This window comes from Bombyx mori, chromosome 14 (genome assembly GCF_030269925.1).
Source record: "Bombyx mori chromosome 14, ASM3026992v2".
In the NCBI taxonomy this organism is placed as follows: domain Eukaryota; kingdom Metazoa; phylum Arthropoda; class Insecta; order Lepidoptera; family Bombycidae; genus Bombyx; species Bombyx mori.
In genome coordinates, this window is record NC_085120.1 from 12,628,890 (window position 1) to 12,649,072 (window position 20,183).

The 20,183-nt window shown below is 41.3% G+C and overlaps 1 protein-coding gene and 1 long non-coding RNA gene across 5 annotated transcripts in view; both read right to left on the reverse strand.

The window, feature by feature from the left end:
• The window catches only part of LOC101744498 (neurobeachin), a 573,788-nt gene that overhangs the window by 119,843 nt on the left and 433,762 nt on the right, over nucleotides 1-20,183 (reverse strand). The gene's annotated exons all lie outside the window — the stretch shown is intronic.
• LOC110384805 (uncharacterized) lies at nucleotides 17,711-19,111 on the reverse strand. The gene is made up of 2 exons (XR_002430197.3): nucleotides 19,050-19,111; nucleotides 17,711-18,764 (listed from the first exon to the last, which is right to left on the reverse strand). It is a non-coding gene; the product is annotated as an uncharacterized LOC110384805 (long non-coding RNA).

Genomic DNA, 20,183 nt, shown 5'->3' on the forward strand with positions numbered 1-20,183 from the left:
TCGTCCGCGTGGAATAGTTCACAAATAATGCTTTATTTTAGAACAAATGTGGTCAGCATAAAAAACATTATAGTGAGCCTTTTTTTTTTCCGGGCGGGGGGCCGAACCTTCTACGAGGTCCTCGCGCATAAGGGGCGCGCGGGGTATGTGAGAGACTCAACGATCTGCAGGTGTTGAGAGCAGATCGCGGGCTCAAGGATTTTAGGGCCCACCCACTAAACGACTCCCCTGCACTCTTACACCCGACGTCCGATCTCCGTCCGTGGTCAGAACCCGGTCAGAGTAGGGGGGTTCCCGCGGTCAACACTACAACCAGACACGCGGCGCCACCCCGAGGACGCCCGACCGACGGGTCGTCGAGGCGATAGTCGACGACCAACGACGTCGGTCTCCGCCGGTACGGCGGCCCTACCAGGCCGCCCGGGCGATGCCGCTGGTGTTCCGGCATACCCCGCTGGGCCAGAACCAGCCTGGCGGGTCGGAACGCGATACACCGCCGACCGGGGTTATAGTGAGCCAACCTTAACATATAGACATATACTGTCGCGGACTTTTTTTTAGATCTTTTAAAGGGGAACAATTTTGTCATACATTATTTCAGCGAAACTTTAACCGTTTCTGCAGCGCACGCAGCGGAAGCTTCCAAAAAAAAAAAAAAAAACAATTTTGAAACATTCTTTATTGGTGCTCCGCTTGTATTGGTTTAGCGTGATGTTATATAGCCCATAGCCTTCCTCAATAAATGGGCTATCTGACACTGAAAGATTTTTTCTAATCGGACCAGTACTTCCTGAGATTAGCGTGTTCAAAACAAACAAACTCTTCAGCTGTATAATATTAGTATAGATAAAGCTGAAATCTATACTAATATTATAAAGAGGAAAGATTTGTTTGTTTGTTTGTTTCGAATAGGCTCCGAAACTACTGGACCGATTTGAAAAATTCTTATTCCATTAGAAGCTGACATTGTCCCTGATGAACATAGGCTACTTTTTTAAATTTTTTTTTAATTTTTTTTTTTGGTTTCCTGTGTTTTTTTAATGTTTCCGAAGCGAAGCGAGGGCGGGTCGCTAGTTATATATTAAAAGAGTAATATTGTGTGGAAGAGAGGATAAGTAATGTGACGTAATGATCATTAAGAAATGGCACAAGATGAAGATGATGCGTGCAGCAATTGGTGATTACGTTGCTCAGTCTGTTCTATGTATTTATATTTTTTGTCTAGCCACGATCGACTGAATTAATAGCCACGATCGACCGGTCGATCGCGACATCTACCGGTTGGCCACCCCTGCGATATACTAACTATAATTGCATGTGTAATGTTACCACATCCTATTATCGGTAGGCAGTGGCTTGGCTCTATCCCTGGCATTGATGACGTTCGTCAGGTGGGACGTATTTTCGTCAGCCTACAAGGACAATAAAACACTCTATTTTCTTCTCCCTACTCGTTACCCTCAGAGGCTATTCCTGCTACACGCGGAAGGGTAGGTGAGCTCGGGCTCAACCTGAGAGAATTTGATAACACTAGCCTTAACAAGAGTAGCGCTTCGCAGAATCTACCACCGGATCGGAAACGCGACCCTCTGAGATGATCCGGCGAGAAACTCAGTGGGCTGTGTCTATTGGTTAAAATGAAAATACCTTGCTTTGTAATTAGCTATAAAATTTGAATTTCTTAAATGATGTTTGTATAGTATCATTGCCACGAGATTACTTGTACAATGTAATTAATATGCAGAACCATTGGCTCTAGAATGACGTTTACTAAGGCCAAAGAAATTGTCTCTTCTCCTATTTAATTTAATTAAGCGTCGTTATAAAAATGCTAATATAAGTGCTGTGTTTTGAAAATACGATAGTCATTTTACTTAGTTTTATTATAATTTCGTCTATAACACAGCTGAAGCGACAGATGCCTCGGTACATAATTTACTTAAAAACCTCTCCAAGACTTAATTAGGTTGTTGATTTCTTCGGACATCTTTTGGTTACTTTAGCGTTTTTAAATGGTTCATAATTTTAATGGTCTCTTCGCGGGATTCGTGAACACATTTTTGTTAATTTAAATTTACTTTGAATGTCATCGTATCGAATGTATAATGAAAAGTGTATATATTTTTTTCAAATCTCAAATTGAATTTACAATATCTGTCTAGTCTTAAACATTAATGGACATATATTTATAATCTCGAAGTTTACATCTACAAGCTCACATTGATAATTTAAAAAGGACGGTTTTTTTTTTATGTGTACACTTTCATTCATTCCGATAGAGGCACCCGTCACGTGCGGACGTGCTCATCGTCCATTCGATCGCCCGGTCTTTGTTCGCCCGGCTTTTGTTAGCCCGGCCATTGTTCGCGCGGCCTGTGTTTGTGGTACATCTGCCGACTAAGTGCTCTTTCTGGAAGTTTTTATTTGTTTTGTTTCCTTTTGTTGTTTCTGTGTTCGTGGTACATCTGCCGACAAAGTGGTTTCCTGCAAGTATTTATTTGTTTTGTTTCTTTTCGTAATTTCTGTTTTGTTGTGCTTTTTCTTTGTTCTGTAGTAATCGCGCCGCATTGCCACCTGTGTTCAATAGAAACGCTCAGGTCCGAGAAGTTGGGGCCTCGCCGCAAGGCGAGTGTTTTCAAGACCCGGGGCCGCCCCACCTGGGTACTCAGCGATCATGGACGCTGTATTCGCGGAATTCCTCCGACTTCGCCACCCACAGCTCGCCTCGGAGTTTTTGGCCTTCAAGGCCAATCACACTGCGAGCCCTCTCGAGGACTCCGCCGCGCTCGCTGCTCCTGCGTCGCCTGTACCTGCGTGCAGAGCTTCTGCATTGAGCACCGCAGCCTCTGTCGTGCCTGCCGCTCCCGTGTCGCCTATACTGGCGAGAAAAGCTGCTGCGTCGTCCGCCGTGACCATCGTTTCAGCTGAGCGATCATCCGCGGCCTCCGTCGCGCCCTCTAAAACACCTACACTTGCTTGTAGGTCGCCTGCACCCGCCTCCTCGTGCTCCGACTCTGACTCGGACATGGAGGTCGACCTCGCCCCCGCCTCATCGACGGATGGATTCACCCTGGTACAGAAGGGTAAGAAGCGTGCCGCGGAGTCTCGAGCTCCCGCGGCCGCTAAAATTAGCAAAGCCGTGAACGCGTCGCGCCCCCGCCCTCAGACTCCCGTTGCGCCCCCAGCCCGTGCCACTCCGTCGCCGCGTCCGGTGGCACAAAATAAAACCCAGACCCCTCCCCCGGTTATCCTTCAGGAGAAGGCAGCTTGGGATCGAGTTTGCCTGGCCCTTAAGGCCAAAAATATAAATTTCACGAATGCCCGTAACCTCGCGAACGGCATTCAAATTAAGGTTCAAACACCCGACGACCATAGGGCCCTCTCTTCTTACCTCCGTAAGGAGCGTATAAGTTTCCATACGTATACGCTCCAGGAGGAGCGCGAACTCCGCGTTGTAATACGCGGAATCCCTAAAGAGTTAGATGTAGAGCTCGTAAAAGCCGACCTGTTAGAACAAGGCCTACCAGTGAATTCTGTGCACCGTATGCACACCGGTCGCGGTAGGGAGCCATATAATATGGTTCTAGTCGCTCTCCAGCCTACCCCCGAGGGTAAGAAAATCTTTAACACACAGACCGTCTGTAGGCTCTCTGGTATCGCTGTCGAAGCCCCCCATAAAAAAGGCACTCCTAGCCAGTGCCATAACTGTCAATTGTACGGACACTCTTCCCGTAACTGTCACGCGCGCCCCCGATGTGTTAAGTGTTTGGGCGATCACGCCACGGCCCTCTGCCCTCGCGACCAAAAAACCGCGACGGAACCGCCTAGCTGCGTCCTGTGTCGAACACAGGGTCACCCCGCGAATTACCGTGGTTGCCCCCGAGCCCCTAAAATAAATCGCCGCGTCGCCCGCCAAAACCGCCTCCGAGCTTCCGGCCCAGACATCAAAGCCTCGGCACCCTCTGCGTCGCAGGCTAAGCCAGCGTTCGTTCCGGCGGCGGTGCCCAGTGTCTCGGCCTGGGCAAAACCGCTGCCGTACACGAACACGGCCACAACTCCCTCCTCCGCGATTCGTCCCGCCCCCGCGACTCGTCCCTCTCCCGCGACTTGCCCTCCGACCGCGTCCGACAATCTCGCTTTAGCGATCGACTTCTTTCAGTCGATCAACTTTGAGCGCGTTAACGCTTTGGGCGACGCCATTCGCGCTGCCTCCACTGCACAACACTTTATCGCCGTTGTGCAGGAATACGCCGACGTATACGCGTCATTAAATACGTACGTCCTCCCCTCACTCCGCCGGTAATCAATGGCGTATATAAGTAGAATAAAGCCCCTATCCGTAACGATAGGATTTTTTAACGCTTACGGTCTCGCAAATCAACGTGATCAGGTTTCTGACTTTTTGCGTGACCACCAAATTGATATCTTTTTAGTGCAGGAGACCCTACTTAAGCCCGCGCGCCGTGACCCTAAAATCGCGAACTATAACATGGTCAGGAACGACAGGCTCTCTGCCCGTGGTGGTGGTACCGTCATTTACTATAGAAGAGCCCTGCATTGCGTCCCGCTCGATCCTCCCGCGCTCGCTAATATCGAAGCATCAGTGTGCCGAATCTCACTGACGGGACACGCGCCGATCGTTATCGCGTCCGTTTATCTTCCACCGGATAAGATCGTTCTAAGCAGTGATATCGAGGCGCTGCTTGGTATGGGGAGCTCTGTCATTCTGGCGGGCGACCTAAATTGTAAACACATCAGGTGGAACTCACACACCACAACCCCGAATGGCAGGCGGCTTGACGCGTTAGTCGATGATCTCGCCTTCGATATCGTCGCTCCGCTAACCCCGACTCACTATCCGCTAAATATCGCGCATCGCCCGGATATACTCGACATAGCGTTATTAAAAAACGTAACTCTGCGCTTACACTCGATCGAAGTAGTTTCAGAGTTAGATTCAGACCACCGTCCCGTCGTTATGAAGCTCGGTCGCGCTCCCGATTCCGTTCCCGTCACGAGGACTGTGGTGGATTGGCACACGCTGGGCATCAGCCTGGCTGAATCTGATCCACCATCGCTCCCGTTTAACCCGGACTCTATCCCGTCTCCTCAGGATACCGCTGAAGCCATAGACATCTTAACGTCACACATCACCTCGACATTAGATAGGTCATCGAAACAAGTTGTAGCGGAGGACTTCCTTCACCGCTTCAAATTGTCCGACGATATTAGGGAACTCCTTAGAGCTAAGAACGCCTCGATACGCGCCTACGACAGGTATCCTACCGCGGAAAATCGTATTCGAATGCGTGCCCTACAACGCGACGTAAAGTCTCGCATCGCCGAAGTCCGAGATGCCAGATGGTCTGATTTCTTAGAAGGACTCGCGCCCTCCCAAAGGTCTTACTACCGCTTAGCTCGTATTCTCAAATCGGATACGGTAGTAACTATGCCCCCCCTCGTAGGCCCCTCAGGCCGACTCGCGGCGTTCGATGATGACGAAAAAGCAGAGCTGCTGGCCGATACATTGCAAACCCAGTGCACGCCCAGCACTCAATCCGTGGACCCTGTTCATGTAGAATTAGTAGACAGTGAGGTAGAACGCAGAGCCTCCTTGCCACCCTCTGATGCGTTACCACCCGTCACCCCGATGGAAGTTAAAGACTTGATCAAAGACCTACGTCCTCGCAAGGCTCCCGGTTCCGACGGTATATCCAACCGCGTTATTAAACTTCTACCCGTCCAACTCATCGTGATGTTGGCATCTATTTTCAATGCCGCTATGGCGAACTGTATCTTTCCCGCGGTGTGGAAAGAAGCGGACGTTATCGGCATACATAAACCCGGTAAACCAAAAAATCATCCGACGAGCTACCGCCCGATTAGCCTCCTCATGTCTCTAGGCAAACTGTATGAGCGTCTGCTCTACAAACGCCTCAGAGACTTCGTCTCATCCAAGGGCATTCTTATCGATGAACAATTCGGATTCCGTACAAATCACTCATGCGTTCAACAGGTGCACCGCCTCACGGAGCACATTCTTGTGGGGCTTAATCGACCAAAACCGTTATACACGGGAGCTCTCTTCTTCGACGTCGCAAAAGCGTTCGACAAAGTCTGGCACAATGGTTTGATTTTCAAACTATTCAACATGGGCGTGCCGGATAGTCTCGTGCTCATCATACGGGACTTCTTGTCGAACCGCTCTTTTCGATATCGAGTCGAGGGAACCCGCTCCTCCCCACGACCTCTCACAGCTGGAGTCCCGCAAGGCTCTGTCCTCTCACCCCTCCTATTTAGCTTATTCGTCAACGATATTCCCCGGTCGCCGCCGACCCATTTAGCTTTATTCGCCGACGACACGACTGTTTACTATTCTAGTAGAAATAAGTCCCTAATCGCGAAGAAGCTTCAGAGCGCAGCCCTAGCCCTAGGACAGTGGTTCCGAAAATGGCGCATAGACATCAACCCAGCGAAAAGTACTGCGGTGCTATTTCAGAGGGGAAGCTCCACACGGATTTCCTCCCGGATTAGGAGGAGGAATCTCACACCCCCGATTACTCTCTTTAGACAACCCATACCCTGGGCCAGGAAGGTCAAGTACCTGGGCGTTACCCTGGATGCATCGATGACATTCCGCCCGCATATAAAATCAGTCCGTGACCGTGCCGCGTTTATTCTTGGTAGACTCTACCCCATGATCTGTAAGCGGAGTAAAATGTCCCTTCGGAACAAGATGACACTTTACAAAACTTGCATAAGGCCCGTCATGACTTACGCGAGTGTGGTGTTCGCTCACGCGGCCCGCACACACATAGACACCCTCCAATCCCTACAATCCCGCTTTTGCAGGTTAGCTGTCGGGGCTCCGTGGTTCGTGAGGAACGTTGACCTACACGACGACCTGGGCCTCGAATCAATTCGGAAATACATGAAGTCAGCGTCGGAACGATACTTCGATAAGGCTATGCGTCATGATAATCGCCTTATCGTTGCCGCCGCTGACTACTCCCCGAATCCTGATCATGCAGGAGCCAGTCACCGTCGACGCCCTAGACACGTCCTTACGGATCCATCAGATCCAATAACCTTTGCATTAGATGCCTTCAGCTCTAATACTAGGGGCAGGCTTAGGGACCCCGGTAACCGTACTCGTCGAACTCGACAAAGAGGTCGACGTGCAACCTAACCCATGCATCAGCCCGCTGAGTTTCTCGCCGGATCTTCTCAGCGGGTCGCGATTCCGATCCGGTAGTAGATTCATTCGCGAAACAATTGCTCTTGAGTTGTTAGGTCTCCTTCGGAGGCGCTCGGGCAGTTGTTAGCAAATCCCACCCCTCTTGGCTGAGCCTTTGCTCGCCCACCTGTCCTGGTGAAACTGGAAAGGCCTTCGGGCCACCAGTAAACTTTCAATCATAAAAAAAAAAAAAAAAAAAAAAAAAAAACTTTCATTGATCGAGGTTCGAAGCGTTGCTTTAATTATTAACATTTTTCATTGCGTTAGTAACGCAGTCGGTGATAGAACTAAAAACTAAAAAAGAAAACTAAACTAAAAGTTATAGCTTGTGCCTGTATGCTATTCATTCAAATGAGCTGTTTTTTTTTTATTGCTTAGATGGGTGGACGAGCTCACAGCCCACCTGGTGTTAAGTGGTTACTGGAGCCCATAAACATCCACAACGTAAATGCGCCACCCACATTAAGATATAAGTTCTAAGGTCTCAGCATAGTTACAGCGGCTGCCCTACCCTTCAAACCGAAACGCATTACTGCTTCACGGCAGAAATAGGCAGGGCGGTGGTACCCTCCCGCGGGGGCTCACAAGAGGTCCTACCACCAGGTAAAATTGATGATTTCAGATAGACGCCCTCCAAACACTAGGATCTGGCTTCCTTGGGTTAGCGTTCAGCTGACCATGGTACACAAAGAATCTAAATCTTCTCGATGCTATCAGTAATATTATAAAAGCAATATCGGAATGTTACTTCATTATTATGACCGACCCCAGCCACACCCCTGTCTAGGTTCACGTAGCAATCATTAAAGGCCGATACTCCAAAGACATTCTGATGGATCCGCTTGATCCATTCTAGATGCTGGAGCACGCTACTGTGTTGGAAAAATTGGTACCCGCCTGCGGAATTCGAACAGCGATGTATCGCTACATACAATAATGTAAAATGACATAATTTTGAGTAAGGACACGGCGGTGTATTTACGTCTGCTGAGCACAGTGCTCGAGAGATACCAGGACATTTTGATTCATGAAACCATACAGGCATATATTTTTAAGAATGGTGCGTAATCGCATTGTTACAGAAATAAATCCCACTGAGTTTTTCGACGGATCTTCTCGGTGGGTCCCGTTTCCGATCCGGTGGTAGATTCTGCGAAGCGCAGCTCTTGTTTGGGTTCGTGTTAGCAATGTCATGAAGTTTGAGCCCCATGAGCTCACCTATGAATTCGGCGAATCTAGAATAGCCCCTCTAGGTTACTAGAATGGGTAGGAAAATAAATATTGATAATCATATCATTCATAAAAAAATGTGTGCGTGTACTAGTGTACACACGTAAGAAGTGAAACTTGTTTATGGCCTTATTTTTCGAAAAATGATCTACATGCAACTTTCTAGAAATTGGTTAAATAAAGTTAAATTAGATAAAGTTTAAACAAAAGGATTTTATTATCATAGACATGAATACAAAAAAGTTAAATTAGATAAAGTTTAAACAAAAGGATTTTATTATCATAGACATGAATACAAAACAGATGGCGCGTAACGGAAAAATGTGACGCGTAACCGAAAAATGTGACGGTAAATTTTTTTCCAACGCCGATAAGGAAGTTTCACTTCAATACCTTTCACGTGATTCATTTGAAAATGTAGTTATAAAGGAGCTCGCGAACGCTTCTCAAATGTGAGATGCAGCGTAGGAGAGTCGCATGGGAAGTCCTAATTAAAACTCCATACATCAGCGTCGAGACTACTACACTCGGCGCCCATTACTGAACCCGCTACCACTGGAACTCGATAACAATAATCCAATTGATATATGTACTAAAATTTTTATTTTCAAAGGGTTCTCAACTAGATATAATATCAGAAGTGTCACTGAATGTTGATTCTGCAGTGAACTGATGCGGGATAGTAGGATTAATAAATAGCTTCTTTTTTTTCAACCTACCTATGCTGATAGCTTTCAGAGGCTATATCAGCGTTACCCTAGCATGTAGGTGAGTTCTCGGGGTTCAAATCAGGAGGTGTTGCTAACACAGGCCCTAGCAATAGCAGTTCTTCGCAGAATCTACCACCGGATCCGAAATGTGACCCTGAAGATCCGGCGAGAAACTCAGTGGGCTGTGTCTATGGGTTAATTTACTCGCCGAGCCCTTCGTCGCAAGCGTCGGGTTCGACGAGAACGATGACCGGTGCTTGAGGTACCTAAAAGCACCGTTAGTGGATCGGGAGGATACGAAATGACGTGATAGCTTCTTAACACGTTGAACGTCATATGAAAAATTGAGTACAAGCTTTCATTGAGAGTGAAGCTCACCGGTGAGTCTTATTTTACTGAACCATTCGGGCCATAAGGGTCAACCCTGGGCCTTTTAAAATATCTAAACTAGACGGTAAAAGTTGCTAATTATTATTATCTTCCGTGAAAATTATCACATTTTATAAATTTTAGAATGAAATACTCAAGTTGATAAAAATTACTGATTCCCTGATTTTAGCTTGGCCCGAATGCCATAGTACGCTAAGCCCACCGGTGGGTCCTAAGGCGTACAACGTGTTAAGCTCAGTTGTCAGTGACCACTAAAACCGTATAGTATGCGAAACGTCGGAAGTAATCAAATGGTGTTAAAAAGCGAGATTAAACCTTAAAAGTAGTAATTATGTCTACGACTCCTGAACATCGAAGTATATATATATGTCAGCACACGTCAGGGATGGCTGAGCGGTAGGTTCCGTCATCGCTCGTATTCGATTGAACTCAGTTTAGTCAATAAAACTTTTCAATAATAATTATTGAAACTCAACACACACAACTTTCACAATGACAGGGTAAACCGACAGTTTCGTTGCATATACCGACAGACCGACTGACCGACTGACTGACTGACAGAGACTCACTGACTGGGACGGACGGAATTACTGTCTGACACGGAAATGCCACGACTCTGTCCACGTACCGCCATTTTATACTGTGGCGTTACGGAGTCTACCCTTCATTGTGATATTTATCAAAACAACATTTCATCATTTAAAATAATAATCAAAACCACCGTCTTAATATTACTAAAAGTCGTTATCCACGACATATATATAACTATAAGTTAATAAAAGTCTTGAATTTATTATTATCAAATAAAGTGTTCTTCTTTGTATGTAGGTTATGATATATTTCGGTTACGAGGGCTGCACTAAAAGTATCGGGAATGGAATATTTCCACTGTTCCTGTCATATTAAAATCTTTTTAATTGAAAACTCATTGGTTTTAAAAATCGAATACCATTTATTTATTTAAAAAAAGATTCTCGGTCTTGTCACGAGGTTTTGTCAAACTTGTTTAGTCGTTGAGAAAATGGAATTGACTCGAGAAAATTCAAGAGCGATGATTTATTTATTTATTTATTTATGTACACACAGAAAAAAAAGACATAGTACAGAGTAATAGGAAAATTATGTACAAAGGCACTGCTTATTTCTTTAAGAAATCTCTTCCAGCAGACCTGCGAGAGGATAATGAGAATAATAATAAAAAGTGATAAGTGTGTGTAGAACAAATAACACATAACTAAAATAACAAAGACAACATGAGAATTATAGTAATGCACATACACATACCAAATATTGTTAAACTTGAGTACAAAATATTATAAGTAACACATGTTATGTTATGCCCCTCACACTAGTACCTAAGTTATATATCAATTCTCATAAACACATAATGTACTCTAACTCTTAGTTCTTAAGTTCTAAATCATTGTTACTATATAACATACTTATTTCCTCATGTTACTAAATCATATGTATATTGTTTACTTTACATCAGATCTTCGTTTGGAATTAGAACATTAGTTAATATTGTATTCCTTTCACATTGGTAAAATTCCGTCATTTATTAATTGTGTCCTTACGGATTCTAAATATGTTTACCAATAAGGTTCATAGTCTAAATGACTCATTTACTAATTGTTTAGTAAATACTATTCATGTATAAATTCTCTTTCTCCTTGAAACTGAGGAGTTCGTCATCAATCTTCAAACTTCTAACATCGTATCTCTGTCCGTGTAACATCAGATTTTTGTAAAGGATTAATAAATTCAGTGTATATTAAAATAAAGTTTTTTTTAAAACTACAAAACCGCTCACCGCGTAACACACAGTAACACTCGTATATACGAAGAGTATAGAACCATGATCATTCGGTTGATGAGAGATAAAATTGTTTGACCTTGTATTTAAAAACAGAAACAGACTTGCAAACAAGACTTTATTATGACTTTTGAAGTGGTTTAACACAAAAACTTTAACACAAAAACTGTCAAATTTCGCGGAGAATACTTCGAAAAGCAATAAATACATTTTTAAATAGTAATGTTGTGTCACTTCGTTAATTCCCGAAATTTTCAGTGCCGCCTATGTATGTCTTATTTTTTGTTGACTTCAATCGGCAGACAAGGGAATCTGTATGAATTGAATAGTACGCAATTGAAGTAGTTTTTTTATTTTACTTTTATTGCTTAGATACTTGGAAGAGCTCACGGCCCACCCGGTGTTAAGTGGTTAGTGGAGCCCATAGACATCTACAACGTAAATGCCGCCACCCACCTTGAGACATAAGTTTTAAGGTCTCACTTTTAAGATTACAAATAGTAGGTAGTAGAAATAAGCGGTTTGAAGGGTAAGAACCATCGTGCGTATGGCGGGTTCGCAATCATATTCCAGCCTCGTGGCTTCATTGTTATATCAGTGAACATCGCAGTAAGTACTGCAAATGAACTCAAACACGAATTAGCAGTTCTCTGTTCGCACACATAACAAAATGTTCCACAGGAGAAATCTCACAAATATCTCGTACCAAACTCGATACATTAATATCATTCTCGACAACACATAGTGTCGCTCAAATGTTCCCCGTTTCGCAGTTTGTCATTCCAAATGGTTAATAAATTCCCTGTCATCAGGACTGCTCTCGCTTCAAAGACTATTCCCGGATTCTTTTTTTGGGAGGCGAGTGAGTTTCAAGACATATTTTTTTTTTCTTTCGTTTTTGTTTATATTTTACGGCGAAGTGCGTCTTTACTTATTGATTTTTTTTTTTGGTTTTGAGCGCGATCGTAAATATTAGAACGAAGTTATAGTAATGTGAGGTTCAGTTTTATTGTATCTGTGCAGAAGACTAAATACTAACATTTATATATATGCACGAGGATTCATTTATTTTAATGAAATATGTGGATTGTATTTTAGTTATTTTATGGTATTTTATTTCTACCCTACAATTTGTATTTGTAGACGTCGTCGTATTTTTAAATTTACTAGAGGTCCCGCAGTAGTCGAAATTCGACTATAATTAATTGTAATTGTAAGTTTGTACACGATTAAGATTGTATTTTATACTTCTATAATCACAAATTTCGCCAAGACTACACTATAAAAAATATTAACAAAAACAAATAATATTTAATCTATTCTCAATTTGACAACAGACGTCAAGAACAAAAGCTTGACAATAAATAGTATGCATGCGTGTGTGCGTCAAATACATGGTATGTAGTGTGTGTAATGTTTTTTTTATTGATTTAATGTATTATTAATGCATAATTTTTAAAAAATATTAGCATTGTGCACTTCTTCTCTATATTCTCCTTAAGTGTGCAAAATTTCATACTCCTCCGTCCGCGCAATTTTCGTAAAAAGGGATACAAAGTTTTTGCTTCACGTATTATTTTTAAATTTACTAGTGGTCCCGCAGTAGTCGAAATTCAACTTTAATTAATTGAAATTATAAGTCTGAACATTATTACATACAGCTTCTGTTATCAAATATTATTATACTTCTAAAATCACAGATTTCGCCAAGACTACACTATATTCAAATAATATTAAAGATAAACATTAATAACCTATTCTCAATTTAACCACAGACTTTATGCAATCAAGTACATGGTAGTGGGAGTAATGTTTTTTTTATTGATTTAATGTATTATTAATGCATAATTAAAATAAAATATTAGCATTCTGTACTCCTTCTCTATATTCTCTATAAGTGTGGGAAATTTCATACTCCTCCGTCCGCGCAATTTTCGTAAAAAGGAGTGCAAAGTTTTTGCTTCTTTTTTTTATAAGAGATTTTATGACCTGGTTACTGAGACCTTTAAGTCATGTCTTATTTTAATTTATATTATTCATATTTTTATGAAAAATGATATTATGGAGTGAAATGAAATGAAGATGATTAATTTGAGACACTAATCAACTGGGATGAAATTAAATGAAATGAATTGAGATGATATGGAATGAAATATAATCTTAGTAAAATGGTGGTAATTTACTAAGATTTTTTCAGTGGACTTTTTGGAGGATCCCGAGAAGTTACGTCCAGCGGCTTTGTTTCATTTTCCCACATTTAATAAACCACCATTATTACACATTTAAACCCGAAGAAACACTAAATAGACAAAATAAAACAAATCACACAACTTCACTCGCGTTCCCTCGCGTTCCCGCCAAAAAGTCCAAAAAGTTTTTGCTTCACGTATTAATATATAGATTATTTCGGACGTTTCAAATAGGTACTTCCCGAAATGTCAACGTCAAACCATAAAGGAAGAACTAGCTGCAACAGAGATTGGTCAATCGCTCTAGGCCACTGCTGCTTCACGACAACGCAAGACCACACACTGCACAACAAACAACCACTCAGTTAGATCCGGCTATGGAATGAGCTCCCCTCCACGGTGTTTCCCGAGGGCTATGACATGTCCTTCTTCAAACTTCAAACGAGCCTTGTGGAGAGTATTAAACGGTAGGCAGCGGCTTGGCTCTGCCCCTGGCATTGCTGAAGTCCATGGGCGACGGTAACCACTCACCAACAGGTGGGCCGTAACCTCGACTGCCTACAAGTGCAATAAAAAAAAAAGAAAGATGAGCTACAATTGGAATGTCTGCGACATCTGCCGTACTCCCCGGACTTTGCTCCAACAGATTACCATTTTTTCCGAAATTTAGGCAACTTCTTACAAGGAGTTTTTTCAACTCCGATGCGGCAGTCCAAACTGCCTTTAAAGAGTTTATTGATTCTCGCCCTCATGGTTTTTTTAGAAAAGGGATCAATGAACTACCTATGAGATGGCAAAAATGCATAGATACGAGTAACAACGGTGCGTACATTAAGTAATTAAATATATTTTAGAAAAAAATTACTTTATATTCCACCCGTACAAAACGCTAATTTCATATTATGTAAGGACCTAATATTTATATCAAATGGGCCGCGAAACCTTTTAGCCACCCATTATTTTTATTTTTAATCGAGTTCAAAAATCGAATAAACATTTGCTTCAAACGGATATATTATCCACGTCTTTCTTAAGGATTTATTTATTTTAAATTTACGGCCTGGCCACGGGGATCGGCGGTGCGAACAGCGAAGCGGTGGGCGAGGCGACCATTCGCGCAGCACCGTTTGCAGGCCACGGGTACTCACGTTCGCCGCCGCGACTAGTAAGGAAGTCCGACAGCGAAATGTCTATATCGAAATTATCTCGATATTGCTTACAAATTAATAGTTTTTTGGTTCAGGACCTATTATTTGGAAAAGATTGTGAAGTACATGATTTGAATAAGAATCGGAGTATACCTATAGATGGAGAATTCCACAAGAAGTACGAGAAATACTTTGGGTGGCTAGACTTCCAAATAGCTGGTCTAGCTAGTATTTCAGCTATTTTATTTTTTTATTGCTTAGATGGGTGGACGAGCTCACAGCCCACCTTGTGTTAAGTGGTTACTGGAGCCCATAGACATCCACAACGTAAATGCGCCACCCACCTTGAGATATAAGTTCTAAGGTCTCAAGTATAGTTATAATGGCTGCCTCACCCTTCAAACCGAAACGCATTACTACTTCACGGCAGAAATAGGCAGGGTGGTAGTACCCACCCGTGTAGACTCACAAGAGGTCCTACCACCAGTAATTACGCAAATTATTATTTTGAAGATTTCATTTTTATCACACGATGTTATTCCTTCACCGTGGAAATCAATCGTGAACGTTGAGTGTTGTTGAGTACGTATTTCATTACAAAAATTGGTACCCGCCTGATATTCGAACACCGGTGCATCGCTCAACACGATTGCACCGGACGTCCGTTAGGCCACGACGACTTTAAAAGTATAAAATAAAAAATAAATAAAAAATATAAAAATTTCGGCGTTAATTTTTCGCGGCGAAAACAACTAAACTCATTTAATCACTGCACTATTCGCCGCGACTACCGCTCGACTCCGTGACTCGCGCCGTCCGTATTCATGCATTTGTTTTGCTCGCCCGCCGCATCGCGCGATTCGCTCGGTACATTTCGCCGGTCGCTTCGCCGGTCGCCGGTGCGCGTGGCTTGTTAGGTACATTTCTATGCGCTTGTTTTAGTCGCTAGACGCTTCGCCGTTCGCACCGCGCGAATATTCGCATCGGCGAATGTCCCGTGGCCAGGCTGTTATAGTAGACTATATAAACAAGATTATTTAATAAAGGTTAATGCGATAATAGTGATATGAAAAGAATACTTTACACAAATCACTTCCTAAAATTTTACGAATAAAGGATTTAATTTTGAACTGAAATACCACAGCGAACGTCCAATATAATATAGTATCTTTTTGGCTTTTAGGCCATTCTTATTATTAATTAATACTATGGTAATACAATTAATGAATTGCATCACCCTTTGCTTTGGGTGGTAGAGAATGGCGAAGTATTAAGTCCAGGTAATTAAGTTCAAAGTTAAATCAAAATTATCGGTATCGCATTGGAGTGATAATCATTTGATAAGTTTTTTAATGTCCCCTCTCAATACCTAGTTACCATTCTCTATTTGACATTCGTGCCTAATAAGGGAATATAAACAAACATTTCACATTACATACACCCTCAATCCGAGATTTCCTTTTCTGAATAGGTACTATGCAGTGAAAGGTTTGTTGTAAAATAATTAAAATAAAATGTATCGTGTTAAAGTTAAGGCAATTTTCGGAGTGCCAAATAGCAACACTGTTGGTGAGAGCAATGGCATTAGTAGGGACGTGATATAATAAAAAAGACGGTAGTCTGAAAAAACGGCAGAAAAAGCGGTGTATTCTGTAGTGAGCACGTATCTAAAGATTGTAAATACAAGTGGAGTTCCAAATAAAGTAATTAAGTGAACTATTGCAGTCTGTGTATTTATTTCCTGACTTTGGAAGTAAAGTCAATAATAGACTACTCGCAGAGGACGTTTAATTAGAATTAAATAATTGTTCGGTTTGATTGATACCCATCACGTTTTTATTGTAATTAAATTATTTCAAACTATGCGAATATTATACAGTTTCGTGGTCACGGGTATATATTTTATTATGATATACTCGGATATATATTTTTTTCAATTAAAACTGATTGGTAATATGATGTGCATACTTTTTTTTTTGTACCTATGCTGATAGCCTTGAGAAGCTATTTCAGCTTCGCCCTAACATGTAGGTGAGCTGACGGGGCTCAAACCGGAGTGTTGCTAACACTGGCCCTGGCAAAAGCAGTGTTTCGCAGAATCTACCACCGGATCGGAAACGCGACCCACTGAAAGATCCGGCGAGAAACTCAGTGGGCTGTGTCTATGGGAGATGATGTGCATACGTAAATCCACTGAACTACGCAAACAAACAAAGAATAGTTTTTAATTAATTACGGTAGTAATTCAGATAACCAGAAAAAATATCGGCAAATCCTAGTCCGAGAGGCGTGCGTAAAACTATTAACTGCTAGTCTAAGAGCGAGACGCGACCTAGTTTTTTTTTTGTTGTCGCGACATATGCCATGGGATCAACGCGACATACGAGGGCTGTCAGTGCGGGATCACGGGATCTCAGCGACATGAGCACTGATTGTAAATCTTATGGTTTCCCGGGATTAGAGATGAGAGGTTATTGATGACGGTTGTTGTATGGGGATTATTGGTGTTCATGTTAATGGTTTATTAGCTTTAATGCGTTGAACAAATGAAGCTCGAATATTTCGAAGAATTAAAAAGCTATTACGTTGGTCCAAAACTTCAGATGCTTCGGAGATGCCTGTTCCGAGATTGTAATCTCAATTAAAACCAGCTGCGTCATTATGGAAAGAAACGAAAATGGCAGTGAATAAATTTTATTAAGAAGTGTGCATGTGTGCACGTGAGATTGTGTCTTGAGATATTAACACTAGATATGAAATGTATATGGGTGATTATACAAAAGTTGGGTAACTATTGAGGATATTTTGTTTACTATAGTTATTAAGTCAAATTATTACAAATTCGGGTGTATATGATGGCTAATCTAATGATTATCTTCTTCCAAATCGGGCCAGTCACTTTTTTAAATAGATTGTGAGATATTTAAAATTTTCTGAATTTGACTGCCAGGGGACTGACGAGGCTAACATAGTACTGATAAAATACACAATTTTGTAAGAATTATAATGAAATTTAATAAAAATTAGTACAAATCTCTTATTTTTAATAATAATGGCACATGTCTTTTAAGTATTATAATCACTTAGTAACAATTAAAAATAATTATTAATATTATATGTAATACTGGGAGAAAATACTATCTCAATTTTCAATACAGCCTTTTGACATTTAACGTAACGTTATTCACTTAGCTTTTACTAATTTTACTTAGTTTTACTTAAAATTTCAAGTAATCAACAAACAATGGAAACATGTATATTTTCGAAAACATCATTTTATTCCTTAAATTGGTAAAAAACCCTCATCCCTTTTGTAATGAGGTTTGGTACGGGTATTTTCTATTATTTTATTATTATTTGATCCACGGGAACATTTGATACGTCTTTTTCATCCATTTTGAACAGAGTGCCATTGTGATGTATAATGATATTTTGTTTTATTTATGAAATATTTGTCTCTCATGTCTTCAATTCCGATCTTTGGCGTTTTTGACAGAATTTATTACTTTTTTAGTAATAGTAATTTAGCTGTTTTTTGACTCGTACATTTTTGACGCTGAGTATTTAGTTTAGCTTTAAGCTTTGAAACTATAGCCTCCATCTTTTTTATTGCCCTGTTTCAAGATTTTCTCTGTCTTTCACTTCTCCTTTTGGCTTCTTTTGCTCTTTGGTCTTCGTTAATAACAGGTCTGATTGCTTGATTAACTATGGGTCGTATTTCGTCGTCAGTTGGTGGAGGAGTTTTCTGGCATATAAAATTATTAGTGGTTGGTTTCAATAGCTGTTTTCTTTGCCTGTAATTATATGAATATTTTTTCCATTTTTTTTCTAGTTATTCGTTGCTCTCGTGGTGTCATGTCTTTTAACATTTTTTCTTTGTCCTTTCTCTTTTTTCCTTAAGAACTGAAATTTTTGTTTTTTTTTTGTATTCCGTTAATTTAATAGGATCACTTTTAATTCTGGCCGAGCGAGCCTTTCCGGCTTCTCTCTTTTTTTTTAAATATTTCTTCCCTAGTCTTTTAGCGTGTCGCATGATGTTTTAAACTGAAATATAAAATAGAAATGCTTATACATGGTAGCAATTAAGATAAATGCGTTCTAAACAACATTAAAAAAACAGTACTATGGAGACACGTCAGTCCTCTAACGCGATACCTAACAAAGGACTGACGCCAACGGACTGACGAAAAAGACATAATTGGAGGTTATAATCAGAACTAATGTTTTTTTTGGTAATTTCGAATATCAACAAACTACATTTTAACAAATCATAGTTAACTATGTATAAATGAAAATAAACCTCACATTAACAAGAAAATAACGACTCACCACAGGACTGAAATTTTGACTGGCTTCGCACGTGTGTAGACGACAAACACAATCCAAGCACTGATATAATTATGGCGACCGTCAAATTGTGCGGTCCGACACTAACTTCATAATCAACATTAAAGCTTAAACAGGGATTTGACCTTGACTCGGTGATATTTGGCGAGATTTTCAAATTTTAAAGAACACACAACGGACTGACGAATAAAACGAACACAAAGTTTCTTATTTTTTTTAAAATAAAATGGAGAACATTGCATTATGAAAGTTGTAGTATATAATACTATGTACATCACAGATTGTAGTAAATTAGTAAGTTTTCATAAATCAATGATAATGTTTAATGGATAGTCACTTGATTGTTAGTTTTCGGGATTGTGACATGCCAAAGGACTGACGTTTTAAGTATTAATTTGGTTTTTTTACTAACTTGTATTTAAAATAAAGAAGTGAAATTGGGTGACCAAATAAAGGACCTTTCGTTGTTTTAAAATAAATTGGTATTTCAATAAAATATAATAAGACTTTGTATATATTGGCTGATGACATTGAGTTACCCAATTTTTGTATAATCACCCATATGAAAAATTTTTAACAACAAAATAATGGAATTGTTTTAATAGTGCAGCAATTTTTTTTATTGCTTAGATGCGTGGGCGTTCCCACAGCCCGCCTGGCGTTAAGTGGTTACTGGAGCCCAGAGACATCCACAACGCAGATGCGGCACACACCTTGAGATACAAGTTACAAAGTCTCAGCATAGTTACAACGGCTGCCCCACCCTTCAAATCGAAACGCATTACTGCTTCACGGCAGGAATAGGGCGGTGGTACCTATCCGCGCGGACTCACAAGTGGTCCTACCATCAGTGATTACGCAATTTATAATTCTATATGTCTACCACTAACAACGTTTCTATTTGTCTTACAGAAGCACTCTTCATTTAAAACATTAATGAAAGCGTACTAACAAGATTCACATGCGCAAATTAACTCTTCAAGTTCAGGTGAATTTCTAATTAAGATCGTTGCAAGCGTTTTTTTTTAAATACGAATAAAAAAGTAAAGACCGGTGCAGACTGTGGCGTAGCGTCGCAGCGTCACGTTCGGTTAAGTCCGAGTGCACACGGCGCGG